Below are 19,295 nucleotides of genomic sequence, written 5' to 3' on the forward strand. Positions count from 1 at the left end.
GGCAGAGGAGGCCTGGAATTACTTCAAATCAAAGTTGCAGAAGCCTGCATCCCAAGAAAGGGGAAAAAATCATAGGCAGGAGTTGTAGACCAAGCTGAATGAGCAAGCAACTCAGAAAGGTGATTAAGAAAAAGCAGAACGTCTACAAGGAGTGGAAGATGGACTGGATTAGCAAGGAAAGCTACTTTATTGAGGTCAGAACATGTAGGGAGTAAGTGAGAGAGGCTAAAAGCCATGTAGAGTTGGACCTTGCAAAGGGAATTAAAACCAATAGTAAAAGGTTCTATGAAGAAAACAAAGAAAGAAGTGGGACTGCTAAACACTGAGGATGGAATGGAGGTTAAAGATAATCTAGGCATGGCCCAATATCTAAATAAATACTTTGCCTCAGTCTTTAATAAGGCTAATGAGGAACTTAGGGATGATGGAAGGATGACAAATGGGAATGAGGATATGAAGGTAGATATTACCACATTTGAGGTAGGAGCCAAACTCGAACAGCTTAATGGGACAAAATTGGAGGGCCCAGATAACCTTCATCCAAGAATATTAAAGGAACTGGCACATGAAATTGCAAGCCCATTAGCAAGAATTTAATGAATCAGTAAACTCAAGGGTTGTACCGTATGACTGGAGAATAGCTAACATAGTTCCTATTTTTAAGAAAGGGGAAAAAAGTGATCTGAGTAAATATAGGCCTGTTAGTTTGACATCTGTAGTACATAAAGTCTTGGAAAAATTTTTGAAGGAGAAAGTAGTTAAGGACATTGAGGTCAATGGTAATTGGGACAAAATACAATATGGTTTTACAAAAGGTAGATTGTGCCAAACCAACCTGATCTCCTTCTTTGAGAAGGCAACAGATTTTTTAGACAAAGGGATGCAATGTATCTAATTTACCTCGATTTCAGTAAGGCATTTGACACGGTTCCACATGGGGAATTATTAGTTAAATTGGAAAAGATGGGGATCAATATGAAAATTGAAAGGTGGATAAGGAACTGGTTAAAGGGGAGACTACAACGGGTCGTACTGAAAGGTGAACTGTCAGGCTGGAAGGAGGTTACTAGTGGAGTTCCTCAGGGATCAGTTTTGGGACCAATCTTATTTAACCTTTTTATTACTGGTCTTGGCACAAAAAGCAGGAATATGCTAATAAAGTTTGCGGATGACACAAAGCTGGGAGGTATTGCTAACACAGAGAAGGACCGGGATATCACACAGGAAGATCTGGATGACCTTGTAAACTGGAGTAATAGTAATAGGATGAAATTTAATAGTGAAAAGTGCAAGGTCATGCATTTAGGAATTAATAACTAAAATTCTTGTTATAAGACGCATCAGTTGGAAGTAACGGAGGAGGAGAAGGACCTAGGAGATTGGTTGATCACAGGATGACTATGAGCCGCCAATGTGATATGGCTGTTAAAAAAGCGAATGCGGTTTTAGGATGCATCAGGCGAGGTATTTCCAGCAAAGATAAGGAGGTGTTAGTACCTTTATATAAGGCACTGGTGAGACCTCATCTGGAATACTGTGTGCAGTTCTGGTCTCCCATGTTTAAGAAGGATGAATTCAAACTGGAACAGGTTCAGAGACGGGCTACTAGGATGATCCGAGGAATGCAAAACCTGTCTTATAAAAGGAGACTCAAAGAGCTTGGCTTGTTTAGCCTAACTAAAAGGAGATTGAGGGGGGATATGATTGCTCTTTATAAATATATCAGAGGGATTAATATTAGAGAAGGAGAGGAATTATTTAAGCTTAGTACCAATGTGGACACAAGAACAAATGGATATAAACTGGACACTAGGAAGTTTAGACTTGAAATTAGAGGAAGGTTTCTAACCATTAGAGGAGTGAAGTTCTGGAACAGCCTTCCAAGGGGAGTAGTGGGGGCAAAAGACATATCTGGCTTCAAGACTAAGCTTGATAAATTTATGGAGGGGATGGTATGATAGGATAGCCTAATCTTGGCAATTAATTTTGGCAACTGATCTTTGATTATCAGCAGGTAAGTAAGCCCAGTGGTCTGTGATGGGATGTTAGATGGGTTGGGATCTGAGTTATTACAGGAAATTCTTTCCTGGGTGCTGGTTGGTGAGTCTTGCCCACATGCTCAGGGTTTAACTGATGGCCATATTTGGAGTCGGGAAGGAATTTTCCTCCAGGGCAGATTGGCAGAGGCCCTGGAGGTTTTTCGCCTTCCTCTGCAGCATGGGGCATGGGTCACTTGCTGGAAGATTCTCTGCAGCTTGAGGTCGTCAAACCACGATTTGAGGACTTCAATAACTCAGACATAGGTTAGGGGTTTGTTATAAAAGTGGATGGGTGAGATTCTGTGGCCTGCATTGTCAGACTAGATGATCATAATGGTCTCTTCTGACCTTAAAGTCTGAGTCTATAAAAGAACATGGCAATTTATCAAGTGATCCATCCCCTCCTGTCCATGCCCAGCTTCTGACAGTCAGAGGTTTAGTGACATCTAGAGCATGAGATTGAGTCCCTGACTACTCTGGCTAATAGCAATTGGTGGATCTATCCTCCATTGAATTTATCTAATTCTTTCTTGAACCCAGTTATACTTTTACTTTCACAACATCCTCTGGCAAAGAATTCTACGGATTGACCATGCATTGTGGAAAGAAGTTACTTCCTTGTATTTGTTTAAAACCTGCTTCCTGTTAATTTCCTTGGGTGACCCCCTGATTCATGTGTTATGTGAAGGGGTAAATAACACTTCTCTATTAATTCCTCCACATCTTTCATGATTTAGACTAATATTCTTGGTCTGCATCCCAGAGAACTGGTCAAATGATTAATACAAATTTTCAAACAGATGGTTCAAATTTGATATGTTGCTGCTATTCATTATGCATGAATGTTTGATTGATCACCAAGCAGGTAAGGAATATACATGAATCCTGAATCTGGCACAGAATTGTATTAGAAAGAAGAATATGGAATAATGCCTATCAAAAATGTCAGTCACTCAGTCAGGGACCAGAATCTAAACCATGTAACAGGTGACCAGTTTCTGACCTTGAAAACTGAATATCAGTAATGGATACTTTGCCTATAGAATGCTAAGTGTTCATTTGCGGTAAGTGTAGAATATTTCCTAATTCCACATACAGGGTTTCAAGGTGCTATGATAACATAAATAACAAATGTGTTCAAAAAACAGCCACACAGCAGTTGCTGGAGGAAGGAATTACTTCATAATTCATGAAGTTAAAAACAAACAGCCAGACCAAATTTACCAAGTTTAGTTTTCATTAAATACTAATTGACTGGTACCACTGGCCATCTATTTGTAAGGATTGTGCTCTCAGTTATTCAGAATTTGCACCATTGTAGCTCCTTGTACTTCAGTGGAATTATCCTATTGTAAACAAGGAAGAGTTGGGCTCAACATCTTCAAGTGACAAATTATGTGCGTTTAAGGATATGTCTACACTGCAGTAAAAGACCATGGCTGGCTGTGTCAGCTGGCTCAGGCTGTGGGGCTATAAAATTGCAATGTAGACATCCAGGTTTGGGCTGGAGCATGACCCCCCCCCACCTCAAACATCTACATTGCAATATTATAGCCCCTCAGCCTGAGCCTTGCGACCCTGAGTCAGCTGACCTGGGCCAGCCACAGCTGTGCCACAGGTCTCATCACAGTGTAGACATACCCTAAAACTCTACTTTGAATACTCAGAACCTAGAAGACTGTCTTTCATTTCCTGGCCCATAAAGAAAAGGGACTATGAAACATATCATCAAGAGAAATGATCATTCCTTGCATAAATTTTAATTACAGAAAATCCCATTACTTTTGAAGACTCTTGCTTGTAATAGATTTTTAGCACTGATGTTTGCAAGTCTTTCTTTCTGGCAATATATGAATCCTGTCAATGTTTGGTATAAACTCAAAGGCTTTATATACTAGAGGCGAAGGAAATGAGCCATGAAGTTTTATGAATAGTTCCCAAAAGTTTGTCAGTAGAGAAAGGTATTGGCAAGCAGGACAGAAAATAAATACTTTAAAAAAATGAAAAAGTTGTAATTTTTTTTCTAGCTATTGATTTGTAAAGAAGAATTCTTGCATTTTTATATAAATGAATCTCTTTTATCCAACGGAGTTCTATATGCAAAATCACTGTTAAGCAATGTTTAAAACAATAATTAATCACATCACTAATTATTTATCCCTGTTCCAAATGAGAACATATAAAAGTAGGGAGATGCTAATAAAATTAAGTGTAACAGTGAAGAAACAACCTAGCATTTTGCACAGTATCTCAACTTCTATCGACTTTAAAGCAGAATACTGTTAAGATAATTTCCTATACAATGGTTGCTGAACTATCACCTTATATTATATATTTAAGACACAGGCTTGTTTTCTGGGGGTATCCATTCATGCCATATTTGGGATGAACATGTATGAATTATTACAACATATTACATAGTAACAAACAATACAATTACCTAAGATGAGGTTTTCTAACCATTAGCAAGTTTGACACTCATAGCATATCTATTTTCACTTGCATGAAATGAGTTCAGCAAACCTGGCACCTAGCAGTGATGTTCAGATTCAATATGCTTCAACAAAGAAGCATAGGGCTGCAGTATGGGAATGACATGTGCAGAGATGTAAAGATTTCAGACTGAACCACTTTTGTTTTGGATTTATTTTCCTTTTGTTTAGTGGATTCTTTACGACTTTTTTATTGATATTGTAAGAAATTATGGCCATCCATGCCTTGACGGTTGGCACTATACTGCAACTCATGACCTTTCATGGAAACATCAGGGAGAGAAGTCAGATCCAGTTGTTACTAAAGAACAAACTCCTACCACTTGAGCTAGTAGAATAGAACATGAATGAGCAATGCAGATTCCATCCATTAGAGAACAGCAGTGCATATACACAGAGCAAGTTAAGCATAACATCAATAGACTGAATTGTATAATGTGTTATACACCCCTGGATATTTACTTATCTTTTTATTAGAGTAAAAAACTCAAATACTCAGTAACAATTCTGTAAATTTGACAAAGAATGACTGAGTGATGTCCTTGGAGAATTACAGCCCCTGGCAGGTTCCAACCTGGTGATAAAGTAGGGGAGGAGACAATTTTAACAGTGTCATGTCCTTGTCAGTTCTTACAGGAAAAACAAGGTGAAATCCAAGCCATAACTTTCAGCATGATGGAGAGGAGGAGGAGGAGTGCTGTGAATAGTGAGAGGAGCTGATAAAAAATGAATGCTGGAATTGCTTAACCTAGTGATTCCATCTCCCTCTCTCACTGCATAGCACACTCTGCAGAACTGTATTGCTGTGTTATCACCAGAGTTATTACCCACTGAGTCACAAGAGTAAATTCTGCAATATTTTTATGTGCTCTTGACATCTCCTTTTTCTGACCCTCCTATTACATCCTAATATGTCGGCTCATCAGTCTTTGTGAATAAGAATTTCACGAGCCAGATTGATTCACTGTGGGGTGGTTTGTTTTGTTTGGTTTGGTTTTATCACTGGAAAACAAAACAAAGAGAGAACAAGCAGTGTGATCTCAACAATACATTCTTCACTGCTCTGGGAGACAACCAGTCCTGACACACAAGAGGCTATTGGTGAGATTCATATATCATAATCAACAGAGGGGGGAAAAGTCTCTGCAGTCTTCATAATCCAGTGTAAAAACACTGGGAGAATAACGAACAGCTTAAAAGATCTATTAAATCATTTGTGCCACCAATAAAAAAGCAAGGAGCATTTAACCTTCCTCTGACACAGAAAGCTGTTTTTTCTGTTCTGGTTGGCAGATGGTTACAAGGGGTAATCAACCAGGCAAAATGCTGGGCTAGCTGCTTAGAATGCAGTTTTGTAATAGTGTCAATAGCAGAAACTTCTTAGAATGAAAGTTCTTTCTAGGTGGAGGATATAATTCTTGACAGCATCAGAAACCAAATTCTAATTCAAATTTTCATGAGGGTCTTTAATTACTTTTAATCATTATTACACTAGCATCCAGAAGCCCTAACTAATCTTCTCCCCAACCCTGTCCACACCCGTAGTCAGAAATGGCTGCTGCCCATAAAAGCTTACAATCAGACAAAAGACAGGAGATAAGGTGCATGAGGTAATTATCTCCATTTTTTTAGAAGGGAAACTGAAGCACAGAGAAATTAAGTGACATACTGAAGTTCACACAGCTAATATGTGGCAGAGGCAGGACATGGACATCTCCTGATCCAGAACCTTAACCACACGCTGATTCTTCACACGCGATAGTGGTCAGTTCATTTTTAGCTCAAGATATCAATTGTGGTAATGTTGATTTTTAAATGCCTAATTACAGAAGATGTTCTTTGTTTCACTCAGCAGAAACTATTATTGAGATTATATATATTAGTGCAGTCGATTAAAAACACACTGCTGTGCAGTGACAAAAACCAGGAGGTCTTCTCCAAAGAACTTACAGTCTGAAGTCACGAGAGAATGGGGGGAAAAGGCCTTTAAAATTCATCTAATTAGATAGTATAAGTTCAAACTTTCAGGTCAGCTTCAGATTTAACAAATGGATCTGAGTTTGCTTCCGTTGACTTCTGCAGTCTGGTTAATTTAGGATGGTTGAGAGGAAGATAAAATAGAAAGATAATTTACAGCAAAATTCAGAAGCAATTATGTTTTTAAAGGGATAGCATCAATTTCAAATTATTAAAAGGTGAGTTAAACACAACTTCTAGGTACTGCTCTTACCCCAATACCTCTCTGCCAGATTTTTTTGATTTTGCAAGTGCATTTTCCTATATTAAAAGAGAAGTCATCTCCTTGCTGCTGTGTGAAAGACCCGCATAAACAGGAGGAACTGAGTCAGGAACCAGAGGCCTATCTTTTCTCTCTATACACAAAGAAAGGAATTTTCCAATACACTAAGTGATTTAGCAGGCCAAGTCTCCTTGAAAGTCTGAACACAGAAGGCCAGATTCACTAACGGAAGGGAATGTAAAGTTCCAATTGCTTCCCACCAGCGCAACTTTCCCTGCCCTGATGGACTTTTTCATGGCCTTTCCCCAAGCTTTATGCTGTTTAGAATTCTGAGTGTATTTCTCCGGAAGTATTTCTTCATTGAAGTTATAGAGGAGGAAACTGAGATAAGAGAATTTTTCATTATAAATGTATTTTTTCTTCAGATTATAAAGTAATGATGTTTCAGATTGTACCTGGAAACCTAAATATGAAGCTCAACTAAGTCTGTTTTGCAAACTCCTCAGGGAGATGAGATTTAATTTGTTACAGAAGGATGCTATCAAGCATATTAAATCTTCTCATGAATGTAGACATGTTCTCTAACCCTTTCCGAGGAGGGCTTTGGGTGCCTGGCAAACTTGACTACCTGGGGAAGACACAACAAATAGTCATTACAGCTGCAGCTGCCCAGTCCCTGAGCAGCCTATGAGAACAGCTTAGGCACAGCAGGGCCACCTGATTGACCACTCTACCTGATTGGCCTAGGAAGTCAGGAAGCTTGCTCTTAAAACCAACAGCAATAACTGCTCCCTGACATCTCAATGCATTCAGCTGCAGTTGCAATCTCTCCTGTGCCTGCCCTGTACCCCTAATCCTGCCTGGTTCCCAATCTCACCCCTGTCCTACCCAGTCCATTCCAGTTCTGTTTCTCCTCTGGCTTTGGTTCCTGACTCCAGCCCTGACCCTCTGGTTACTAGCTTACTGACTCCCTCTCTGATCCCTGGCTCTGGCACCTGACTCTTCCTTGAACCACTAGACTGACTGCCTATGTCCTGGTTTGTGACCATTTGTAACAGTGTAATAAGAGCTGGTTTCATAAAAAGATAATTAAGAGGATTCACCCAAATTTATAATAGACCTCTACCCCGATATAATGTGACCCGATATAACATAAATTCAGATATAACACAGTAAAGCAGCACTCGAGGGGGCGGGAGGGCTCACGCTTCAGCAGATCAAAGCAAGTTTGATATAACACGGTTTCACCTATAACGTGGTAAGATTTTTTTTTTGGCTCCTGAGGACAGCGTTATATCCGGGTGGAGGTGTAGTAAATAATAGTAAATCATTTGAGTGCTAAACTCCTGAGCTTTCTATTTTCTCCATGATGCCTTTGATTGGTACCTAGAGGTATCCAATCATGCCAGATATGTCAGTGCCTTCTAATGAGACAAGGTGGATGAGGTAATGTCTTTTATTGGACCAGTTTCTGTTGGTGAGAGACAAGCTTTTGAGGTTACACAAAGCTCTTCGTGGGGTTGGGAGTCATCACAGTTCTAAGCACTCTGCTTGCTGATAAGCGTTTGTAAGATCAGGTCCTCAAGAGGATTTGATTCTCCAAAGTGCTGACTTCAGTGGGAGTTGAGGACACTTAATATCTTACAGAAGTACTCAGCACTTCACTGACACAGCACTTTGGCCTACTAACATCAGTGGACTTGAGGAGCATGTGTTGTCAGTCAGCTCGCTCATAAGCAGGATTTAGACATCTGTTGGAGGTGCAGTGAAACCACGAGTGACACTATGAAGTCATCATACTTACATTCTTTAACTTTTAATGTTTATTATTTTATTATTGAGGAGCAAGTCCACTGGTGTAAGCAAAAGGCAAACCAAGTCCTGTATGTTCGGTGGTACATTATTGTCCTTCTTTGTTTAGTCTAGTCCATGTTTTTTTCTTTTTTCTTCCTGTAAAGTCATTTCAATACATTACATATTTCCAGACAATTCTGAAGCTAAGAAAAAATAATAAACATTAAAAGTTAAAGAATGTAAGTATGATGACTTCATAGTGTCACTCATGGTTTCACTGCACCTCCAACAGATGTCTAAATCCTGCTTATGAGCGAGCTGACTGACAACACATGCACACTTAAGATAGGTTTATTGGAACTTCCAGCTGTTCAGTCTGATAGGAAATGGGAAGAAAGTGGGTGGGGGAAGTGCCAGATTCTGTTTATGTTGAATTTGAAACACTTTTTCTCAGCCAGTATTTTTAAAAAACAATTTAACTTTCCTCAGAAGAGAGAGAAGGATTGTGTTCTCAGAGGAGTCAATGTGTGTAGAATACAATAATCAAAACCCCTTTGTTTAGTGCTACTACATAAGCTTCTAATTTTCTCAAAAAAGAAAAAAACTGAAGTGGATGTTAAAGGATAAGATCTAAGTCCTTCAGAGACTTATGCCTATCCTTTAACATTGTACACGGTTATCCCTATGTAGCAAAGCACTAAAGCACATGTGCAAGTCTCACAATGCATATGCTTAAGTGGTTTGCTGCATAGGAATGACAGTACCTAAAGTTAAAGCCCAGATGTAAGTCCTTGCAGGAGCTGCGTGTCTCAGTTCAAGGCAACTGTACTTGTGTCCCCCTGCTGTGGTCTAGCAAGGGCACTCAGTTTTAGTCTTCAGGCTCCCTGTCCTCACCTCTCTTGGGTGGAGAGATGTCTCTCTCCTTCATGCTTGGTTTGTTTTTCTTTTGAGACTTCCTAGTTCCCTGACTACATTGTGAATTCCCCACCCAAGTCACTGCCTAAGCAGATCTGCTTTGTTTTTCTCCTCAGAGGCTATAAATAGTGTAACTGCCACAGTTAAGTTACCACACAGCACTTTCTAAGCAAATATATTTTATTCTTAAGGTGAAAGCATTACAGAGAAAACATTAAAAACAATAAAAGAGCCTACATGCATGCTGATAAAATTACCACAGATCATCCCAACTCTAGCAAGGGATTTGGCAGATGAAGAATTCTTCAAACCCCACCAAGGTTTTCTTTTGAGGTTACACATTCATAACCGCCTGGACCCAGAAGCAGCACTCCATGAATCTGAGAGTCACTCCTTTCTCCAGTTTTTTGTCTTTGATCTGCGAAGGTGGTGAATAAGCCAGATAGCAGTTTTTCCTCAAGGCATAGCTTCAAAAGGATGGGTCTGGAGGTGAGTAATTTGCATTGCCCTCCTCCCAAGTATTTTCTAGAAAACCCACTCATTGAATTTTTATTTGTCTGACCCATTGTTGTAAAAGAGTTCTTTTGAAGCTCATAACATTTCCCAAGGTTTACATTATTCCTGTCTCTCCCTTAAAGAAGTTACAGGCAATTCCACATAAATGCATAAACAGTTGCATTTTTAATACTGAATTAAGTTTAAGTATCTTATGAAATCATTATAAGGTTTGTCTAGGATTTTGCAGGAAATCACCATATCTGGGACCTGGGTCATATGTTTCAATGCTTTTCTCAATAAGGATGGATTTAAGGATGTGCTTATAGGTAAGCACATGTGGAGTAGATGTTCAAAGGCACCCATGGCAGTAAGGTAAAAAAATTCAATGTCTAACAGTCTAACAGTCATTGGTGCCTTTGAAAATCTTCCCTTCACATGATTTGCTGAATCAGAGCCTATGCATAGTCAATGAGACTACTCACAGTGTACAGTTAAGAGCAGGATTGGGACCTGAATAACTTTTAAAAAAAACACCAAGGTAATGAGAAGTAATGTGTAATGGCTGTTGAAATGAAGGAAGAAAGACATTGAATAATTTTCATTGCGATCTTGATTACAATAGAAAAAATGCTGAAAAGAAGACAATCATTTCCTCACTACTGCAAAAAAGAAAAGAAAGAAATTAGCTCATTCATTAGTGTTTTTCCCAACTGCTAATAACTATACTTTATCATTTAAGTTTTATGAATGAAAAATCCCAACCTTTTAAATGAAATTACATACAAACACATATATTTAAATTCAGCTGTCCCTGTACCTGTCGTCGTAGACAATGGAGACTAGAGCTGCTTCAGAAAATAAAAATTACAAATGCTAGGGCTTAAGTTCAGTACGACTGTACTGGAACTCGCTAGTATTTGCAAAGCTTCTAAAATCATGTGCTTGGTTTGTTGGAATACATGCATTCACGCCACTAATGCTGAATCCCAAACTCCCACACTTTAGTTACTGGATATTTGTCTTCTGATAGTATGAGCATAGGGAAGTTGAGCAAGGACATGTAAGGCTACATCCAGACTACCCGCCGTATCGGCGGGTTAAAATTGATTGCTCGGGGATCGATATATCGCGTCTAATCTAGACGCGATATATCGATCCCCGAGCACGCTTATATCGATTCCGGAACTCCATCAACTCCAATGGAGTTCTGGAATCGACAGGGAGAGCCGCGAACATCAATCCCGCGCGGTGTGGACGGGTGAGTAATCCGATCTTAGATATTCGACTTCAGCTACGTTATTCACGTAGCTGAAGTTGCATATCTAAGATCAATTTCCCCCCCGTAGTGTGGACCAGCCCTAAGAGTAACAATCGGTTGTCAGTCATCGAAGTCTTGTCCATGCTAATGACCTGTTATTGACAACAGGTGTCAGCACTGAGTGCACCTGAACCAATGCTGAGCAAGGGTTAGCTGTAAAGGCAGCAAATGAAAAACTGTGTTCAGCACCATTTCAGAAATCACCTTAAAACTTGCTTCAACAAGATTTGAGGGTGAGAAGTTGCTCTATATTTTGTCTTTGAGCTTAGGTAGTCCTATCACGGATCAGAAAAAACAAACGTTACCAATGAAGAAAGAGATTTTGGAGTCATTGTGGACAGCTCCCTGAAAAAAATCAGCTCAGTCTGGCACTGTCTACTGTCAGAAGACAGGATACTAGGCAGGATGGACCATTGGTCTGACCCAGTATGGCCGTTCTTATGTTCTTATGACCAGTTTCAACGCTTGAATATTGAAGACCACACATACCAATATAAGATGGTGAATAATCTATATGATGGTAATTGTTTGCTTACAATATTTGAATAGTGAAGATATTTGGAAGAAAAAAACAGGTTTGATCTGCTTAGCAAAATAAAAAAAAGTGAACATGCTGAATTTTGTATTCAACCAATTCAGTTGAAGACAATCTTGAATCTACTTTGCCCCCTCACTCTGTGATAATCTTCAGTTGAAACTAGTTAATAGGTTCCACTTTCCCAACCTTTATTACCACTGTCCTTTTCTACTTCATCTGCTGATGATTTCATTTTCCTCTCTTCCTCTGCATTCTACTTCATGGACTGGTGAGCATTTCATGCCATCGCAGGTATTGAAGCCAACATACAATTACAGATGGTTTCCACTGTCTCTTGCCAATTGTTTGTCATGCATGCACATCCTCTTATGCTTGAGACTTTTATCAGCCAAAGCACCTATTTTCCACTCATCACTTATCTTTATCTATAGTGTGCCTGCTCATAAAATCAGGACAGATTGAACATTGGTTTTGTGAATTTTAGCTCTGAAGTTGAATATTTGGCTTTCCAAACCCTAGAAAAGCCAGCATCGACTAGATTTCTTTGTGTTCCAGCAGGTAACATTCATCTCCAGTTGCAGCTTTTCCTTTTGTATATTTCTACTTCTCAAATATAACAGACTTTTACTTTTTGCAAATGTTTTAGCAGACAGCACAGCTAGGTCTCTTTTATCACCCCTGCATGCTCTTGCGTTTATATGAACTTATTTCAGTATCCAAATAATGTTATGAGTAAAACTGATGAAACTTTAAAATGCTTGTAACACTGCTCAAAAGCCATCACATTTCATCAGCAATATCCCAAACTGATTAATTCTCTTGTTACATTACAGTATTTTCTTTATTGCCTGGTTAATTGCCACTCTTGCTGGCAGCCTCAACAGAGAAGTCATACGTTAGTGTGGTGGCTGAACTACCTTGCCGCCTCTATAGATAGTTGCTTCCAAACAGGAATGCTAAGATCAATGTTTGTTTAGTCACATTGTTTTTCTCTTAATTTTACTTGCTTTGTTTGCATATTGTGTACAGTGTGAGCTCTTTAAGGAAGGGACCTTAGTCTCATTATCCTGTGTCTTGCACCTTGGTTAGCTCTTTATGCATATGCAAAGTGGGCATAACACATAGCAAAATCAGAATAGTAGCACTTTGTAGATCAACTTTGGACTGGTGTAAAAACTACACAAAGGTCAGGGCACTGGAGAGTCAGGGTTCTTGTCTTCAAATGTCTTTAAAACCCTTAAGATATTGTTGGCACTAGACATATAAAGTAATAATAAATGGCAATGAAAATATTATAGCCTCTTTCACTCTCTCTGGTTGGCACAACTTAGCATCCACATCTAGAGGTGCAGATCTAAGTAAACAATGCTTCAGACGGAAGAATGGTGTAATGTGTGGGGTTTTTAAATTTAACTGAATTCACTGCTTGTGGAACATGTCACAGTGACACTCCTTCATAGTCACAGAACAGGTGCCACATGGGCAGCATTATTTCAGTTTTCCACACATTGCTCTGCCTTTGTTCATCAGCCTTGTCTAACGGGTGAGAGTCTCCCAAACTATGATGGATCAATTGATCATTACCTGTTCTGTTTGTTCTCTCTGAATCACCCGGCATTGGCCACTGTGGGAAGACAGAATACTGAGTTAGATGGACCTTTGGTCTGACCCAGTATGGCCCTTCTTATGTTCTTATTATTCAGCCTCTCTTCTGAGACTGCTAAGAGGTATTCAGATTTGATGCGCTTTTTTTTTTTTGCTATTTGGATTATCCATTAAGAAGTGAATTGCAGCCGCCAAATTCATTTCATGCAGCCACCACATAGCATTCTGGTGATAATAAAATTTGGGCTCTACTGACTTAGGTCAGATTTAACAAGCAACCAACAGTGAGAAGGCTTTATATTGCTAGTAATCCTTGAGACATCTGGAAGGTGTTCAGGTACTACTGTGAATACAGTATAAGAACCAGAACAGAATAGAATAGACATCCATGTAGTTGTGGTAGATTAGACATTGCATAAAAGTCCATTCAAGTGGTCACCAGAATAGCTTTTGAAGTAGTTCACCAGGACTACGTCTTTTGAACATTCAGCTATTGAAATTGACATAATCATAGAGAGAACTTTTGGTTGTGACTTAGGATATGTCTACACTGCATTACAAAACACATAGTACAGAGTCTCAGAGTCTGGGTCAGTTGACTCAAGGTCACAGGGCTCGGGTTGTGGGGCTAAAAATTGCAGTGTAGACATTCAGGCATGGACTGAAATCTGGGTTCTGATACTCTTCTGCCTCGTGGTTGTGTCAGAGCCCAGGCTTTAGTCTGAGCCCAAACATCTATAGTTTAATTTTATGGCAGTGTAGACATACCCTTATAGACTTGTGTGCCTAGATGGTAAGAACATTTAGTAAGGATGAGAAATGGCTACAGAATTCAATGCAGTAGACCAGAAAGATGAAAATGGAGTGTGATTAATGCCACTCTAAAGCAGAGACTACAAGGTGGTTTTAAAAAATGACATGTACAGTAGGAATGATAACATCAAAGAACAGAGCTGGGTCAGTCAAGGCAGACTGAGAATTTTACTGTAATACATGGAAAATATTGACCAGGGAACAAGAGGGAAAAGAGTGTGATGAAAAACAGAAATACAATACGCTTGTTGGAGCATAAAATCTAGAATCTAACTGCTGAAAAGGAACATATGCAAATACCTGTTACAAATGTAATGTCCATGCAGCAGTCCCTTACTTGCTAATAGACTTTCTATAACAGTAATTCTCAACCAGGGGTACGTTTATCCCTGTGGGTATGCAGAGATCATCACACTCTTTTTCCTCTTATTCCCTTGTTGACTCATCTAGATATTTGCCTAGTTTTACAACAGGCTACATAAAAAGCAGTAGCACCGTCACTGCAAACTAAAATTTCATACAATAACTTTTTTATACTGCTCTATATACACTGAAATGCAAGTACAATATTTATATTCCTCTGGATATATTTTATAATTATATGGCAAAAATAAAAGTAAGCAAGTTTTCATTAACAGCATTCTGTGACACTTTTTTGTATTTTTATGTCTGATTTTGTAAGCAAATAGTTTTCAAGTGAGGTGAAACTTGGAGTTATGCAAGATGAATCGGACTCCTGAAAGGGGTACAGTAGTCTGGAAAGATTGTGAGCCACTATGCTATAGCAACCAATTGAAGTGTAACCCAATTGAAGTCAAAGGGGTTACCCAGGTATGATTTGCCTAAGAAAGTATGCAATATGTATACATCTCTGTAATGGACTTTGCAGGTTCCATGGTAACCACATCTTTCATATCCTACCCTGCCCATTGATACTTTCCAGTGGTTTAAAGTTCTGCTTAGGATTTGAGGGTTGAGTCCTAGCAGTGGTTCTGCACTGGGGGCTATATTCACAAAGCGATGTAGATTTGCAATGTTCAGCGTTGCAGCACGGAATTTCTAGGCTCCTAGCCACCCCAGCAGAATCCACAAACCTGCAGTAAGGCACCTAGGCTTGGGGAGAAATAGGTACCTCAAAAGCCAGCAAGATGAGCAGGGAGCCACCTCCACTAGCCCAAAGCTTATGCCATGGAGAAGGGTGAGTTAAAATCCCCACCTATCTCAGGGAGTTTGGTACCTAAGTCCAGACTAGATGTGATTAGATGTGTCTTTCTTGCAAAGAAATGGTTTACATGCCTAATTCCACACAAAATGATAGCCAGGGGGGTAAGTGGTTGCCTCCTTTATCCCAGTGGGTAGAGTATTTACCTAGAATGTAGAAAACTCACGTTCAATTCCCAGCTCTGTCTGAAGTGGGGAGAATATGTATTTCCTACCTTACAGGTGAGTGCACTTGACTTACTTTGGGAATCCATCATTTGTCCAGCCCTTCATTACATGTTGTAGAATTACAATTTCAAAACACATACAGGAGACTGGAGCCAGAGATAAAAAGGCCTTTTAAGAGACGCATCAAACCCAACATGTGCTGACAACCTAATGTGTTGTGATAATTACAAATGTGCTCTATATGCATTGTTGATGGGGTCTTTATGTTACTATTGACAAAGTTATTGTAAATGCCTCAATTATATAACACTTATTAAAACCGTAACAGGACTTTTATTGACTAAAAAGGATTCCACATAGTATAATAAGCAATGCAAGGAATGGCTGAAGCATTTCCAAAAGAGGAAGAATTGACCTGAATCTTTACCCAGAATTTGAACTAGATCATCAGGAAGATTTGAAGGAGTTTAATTGACTTCTTTTTCATATTCATTTAACTTCCTAATTTCAACCTTGACTGGAAGCAAAATCATTGAATACTTTGGCTATCCTTGTGGTATTTCCAGCCAGCTAGTGACTTGGTATGCAACAAAGTCCAGCCATGTGAGACTTGAAGCCTAAATTCTATACCAAAACCCCTTGGAGGCTTTGAATAAGCTTTAGATAAGCATCTGCATTTTGGACATACAGCTACACTAAAATCTCTAAGGCTATGGAGGTGTGGCTATCAAATAGAGGGGTTGAGTTTATTGGCCAAAAAAGTAAATAAAAATTTTATAAGTGCAGTACTACTCACAGTACTGTAGAAGCTGTGCAGCTATGGCACCTTTTACACAACCTTTGAGTAATAGAACAAACAAAGGGCAAAGTCCTGACTCTATGATAAATGACAGCAAGGGGCAAGGAAATCTGTAGCTATAACACATCCAGTCTCTATACAGGCCCAGGTGATTCTGAGCAGGCACCTTGAGCCCTATAGTGGGTGGGTGGGTGGGTGTGAAAGCTCATTTATAAGGGATCCTCATGAAATCTAAGGTTGATAGAGTGGAACCTTTAGCTTCTTCCTCCAGTTTGCAAACCATGGCACGCCTTTCTTTACACTGACAGGACAATTCCTATTGCACTCACAACCTTCCCTCCTTCATTTGTGAGTTATTTCCATTTAGGGGAGACTAGGACATTATATATAGTTTGTTAGGTTGATTGTTTTTAAAAAGAAAAGACAATTATAAAGCTTTCAAAAAGGACAAAGGTCCAGGTTTTGTTTTTACCAGTAAAGCTCCTTAAACTCCTTGCCTTTTTTTTTGTTGAGACTACAAGCTCTTTGCTTCAGAACCATTTAGTTTGCAAGTATTACAGGTGCCACTGGCTTTACCAACAAAGCATTTAAATCCTTTTAACTAACTGCGTGTATATGTAAGTCTCTGACCATGCAAATCCTGATGTGCATGATCAAGAGTGTGCAGAATCAGACCTTTAAGCAGCTGAATGCTATACCTACCTTTAAGTAAACAGTTATCAACAATACTTTGCAGTTGTGCTCAGCCCTGTATTTGCTTATTTCATATGTAAAACAGCAGATTCTGCCAAGTTTGAAGTTTCAAAGTGCAACCATTTTTTAGTCAAAATCTTTTTGAAGTGGAGCACCATGGCGGTTTTTGACACATTCATATGCAAAAGAACTGAAGAGGTTTTGTCCTGCAAAGGGAGCAAATGATGACACCATAGAAATGTCCTATATACTTTATACATACAGTGGTTATTTTAATGGATTGGTAGCCCATGTTGTGCCCGTAGTTACAATTATATACACAAGGAGCATGTAGAGACTACGTAAAGAAGGGCACAATAGGCCTTTCTCACTGAAGTGTGAATATCCTAATTAATAAATGGTAGAGAAGAGTTATATGTTCTATCCATTGACATGCCCAAAGAGTGCCAATAATGTATATATTCCATCCATTCTCTTCAGGCCATGTGCTTTCTTTCCTCCCCCCCACCCCCATGTCCATAGAATTTTCTTGGTCAGAGAAAAATACAAATCACGTTTATATGCAGTGCTGACATCTGGTGGCTGAGAGGGTTGCCACAACAAATACCAGACCTCAGCTATTGTGAATCAGCATGGCTCCATTGGATTTGATGGAGCACCATTTATTTACCCTAGCTACAAAGCTAGCCCTAAGTTTGCAATGCTAGTAGAAGAGTTGGTGGATTCCGAATTTGGTCCTACTTAAAACTACAAATGCAACTTAGAGAGTTAAGCTCCTGCCTACAGTACAAACTTCAACCATGTTGCAACCCACTCAGGGACTACCATGAAGTAAGTGGGTCCCCTAATTCATTTGGAACTGTAGTGTAGGCAGTACAACTGAGAGCAATTTATTTGTGTGAAGTAAGAGTCTTTAAAACAATCCATATTAAGCCATTCAAGTTTAAAGTAACGTTTTGAACTGGATTCTTAAATACTGAGATTTTAATTGAGCTATGCCCTGTCAGCAGGGAAGGTTTACTAATCTGGATATTCCTATACCTTGACAGATAGAGACCAGCTAGACAGACTAGAACGGAAAAAACAAGTGCTTTCAGGGTGTGTAAAACTTGTGCGCTAGCCAGAGAATGGCTATATCGAAAACCAGCCATGCTAAAATGCCAGAGTTGTTATTAATCAATGGGGGCCAGCAAACTGGGACAGGTAAAGTAAACCCTGACTAAGACTTGCATCCAAAATGGTTTCCATCTGAAAATAACCTACATTTTCTCCCACCTCCCAGATACCTTTTTTCCCCCTCCTCCCAGATTCTTCCTGAAAATAAAAAGTGCCAGAATAGATACAGATAGTTTGTTCTACCAATATTTCCAGCCCAAGAACCTGGAACTGGGAGACACCAGAAATCTTGTGCAAGAGACGTTATTGTGAAATTGCCTTACCCACTGTGCAGCCCTAAAAATATATCTTAGCTTGAATAAGCCTCAGGCTTAGGAGAAAGACTTTCTGTGTGAGCAGGTTGTTCCATTATGCCATTTCTTTCACTTTCCTTTGAAGCATCTGATACAGGCAGGGCCACCCGGGGGGGGAGGGCAAGTGAGGCAATTTGCCCCAGACCCCGGGCTCTGCAGAGGCCCCCACGAGAATGGCTGAAGCTCCCTCCCCGCCCCTCTCCCAGAGCCTCAGTGCATCCAGGAGTGACCCTGGATAGCGCCGCAGCGTGGCTCTGGCGGGGCCCCTGAGCTCTGCCCCGCTCAGAGCCGCACGGTCAGGGGGCGGGGCTGTGAGCTCCAGGCTGAGTGGATGGAGCTGAGCTAAACCTGGAGCTCGCAGCCCCGCACCCTGACCACGCGACTCTGAGCAGAGCGAGGCTCAGGGGCCCCCCCGGAGCCACGCTGCAGCTGTCGAGGAAAGCTCCTGGATGGCCTGAGGCTGTAGGTGATGGGGGTAAGGGCCTGGGGCGGTTGGATAAGGGGCAGGAAGTCCCAGGGAAAGTCAGGGCACAGGGAGAAGGCAGAGGTTGGGGGGGCGGTCAGGGAACAGGGAATGGGGGGGTTGGATCGTGGGTGTTCTGGGGTCTGTCAGGACTCATCAGGAGGGTGGATAGGGGTGGGGGCAGTCAGGGGACAGGGAGCAGGAGCGGGGTCCTGGAGTGGTGGTTGGGGG

Source organism: Gopherus evgoodei, chromosome 3, assembly GCF_007399415.2.
Source record: "Gopherus evgoodei ecotype Sinaloan lineage chromosome 3, rGopEvg1_v1.p, whole genome shotgun sequence".
In the NCBI taxonomy this organism is placed as follows: domain Eukaryota; kingdom Metazoa; phylum Chordata; order Testudines; family Testudinidae; genus Gopherus; species Gopherus evgoodei.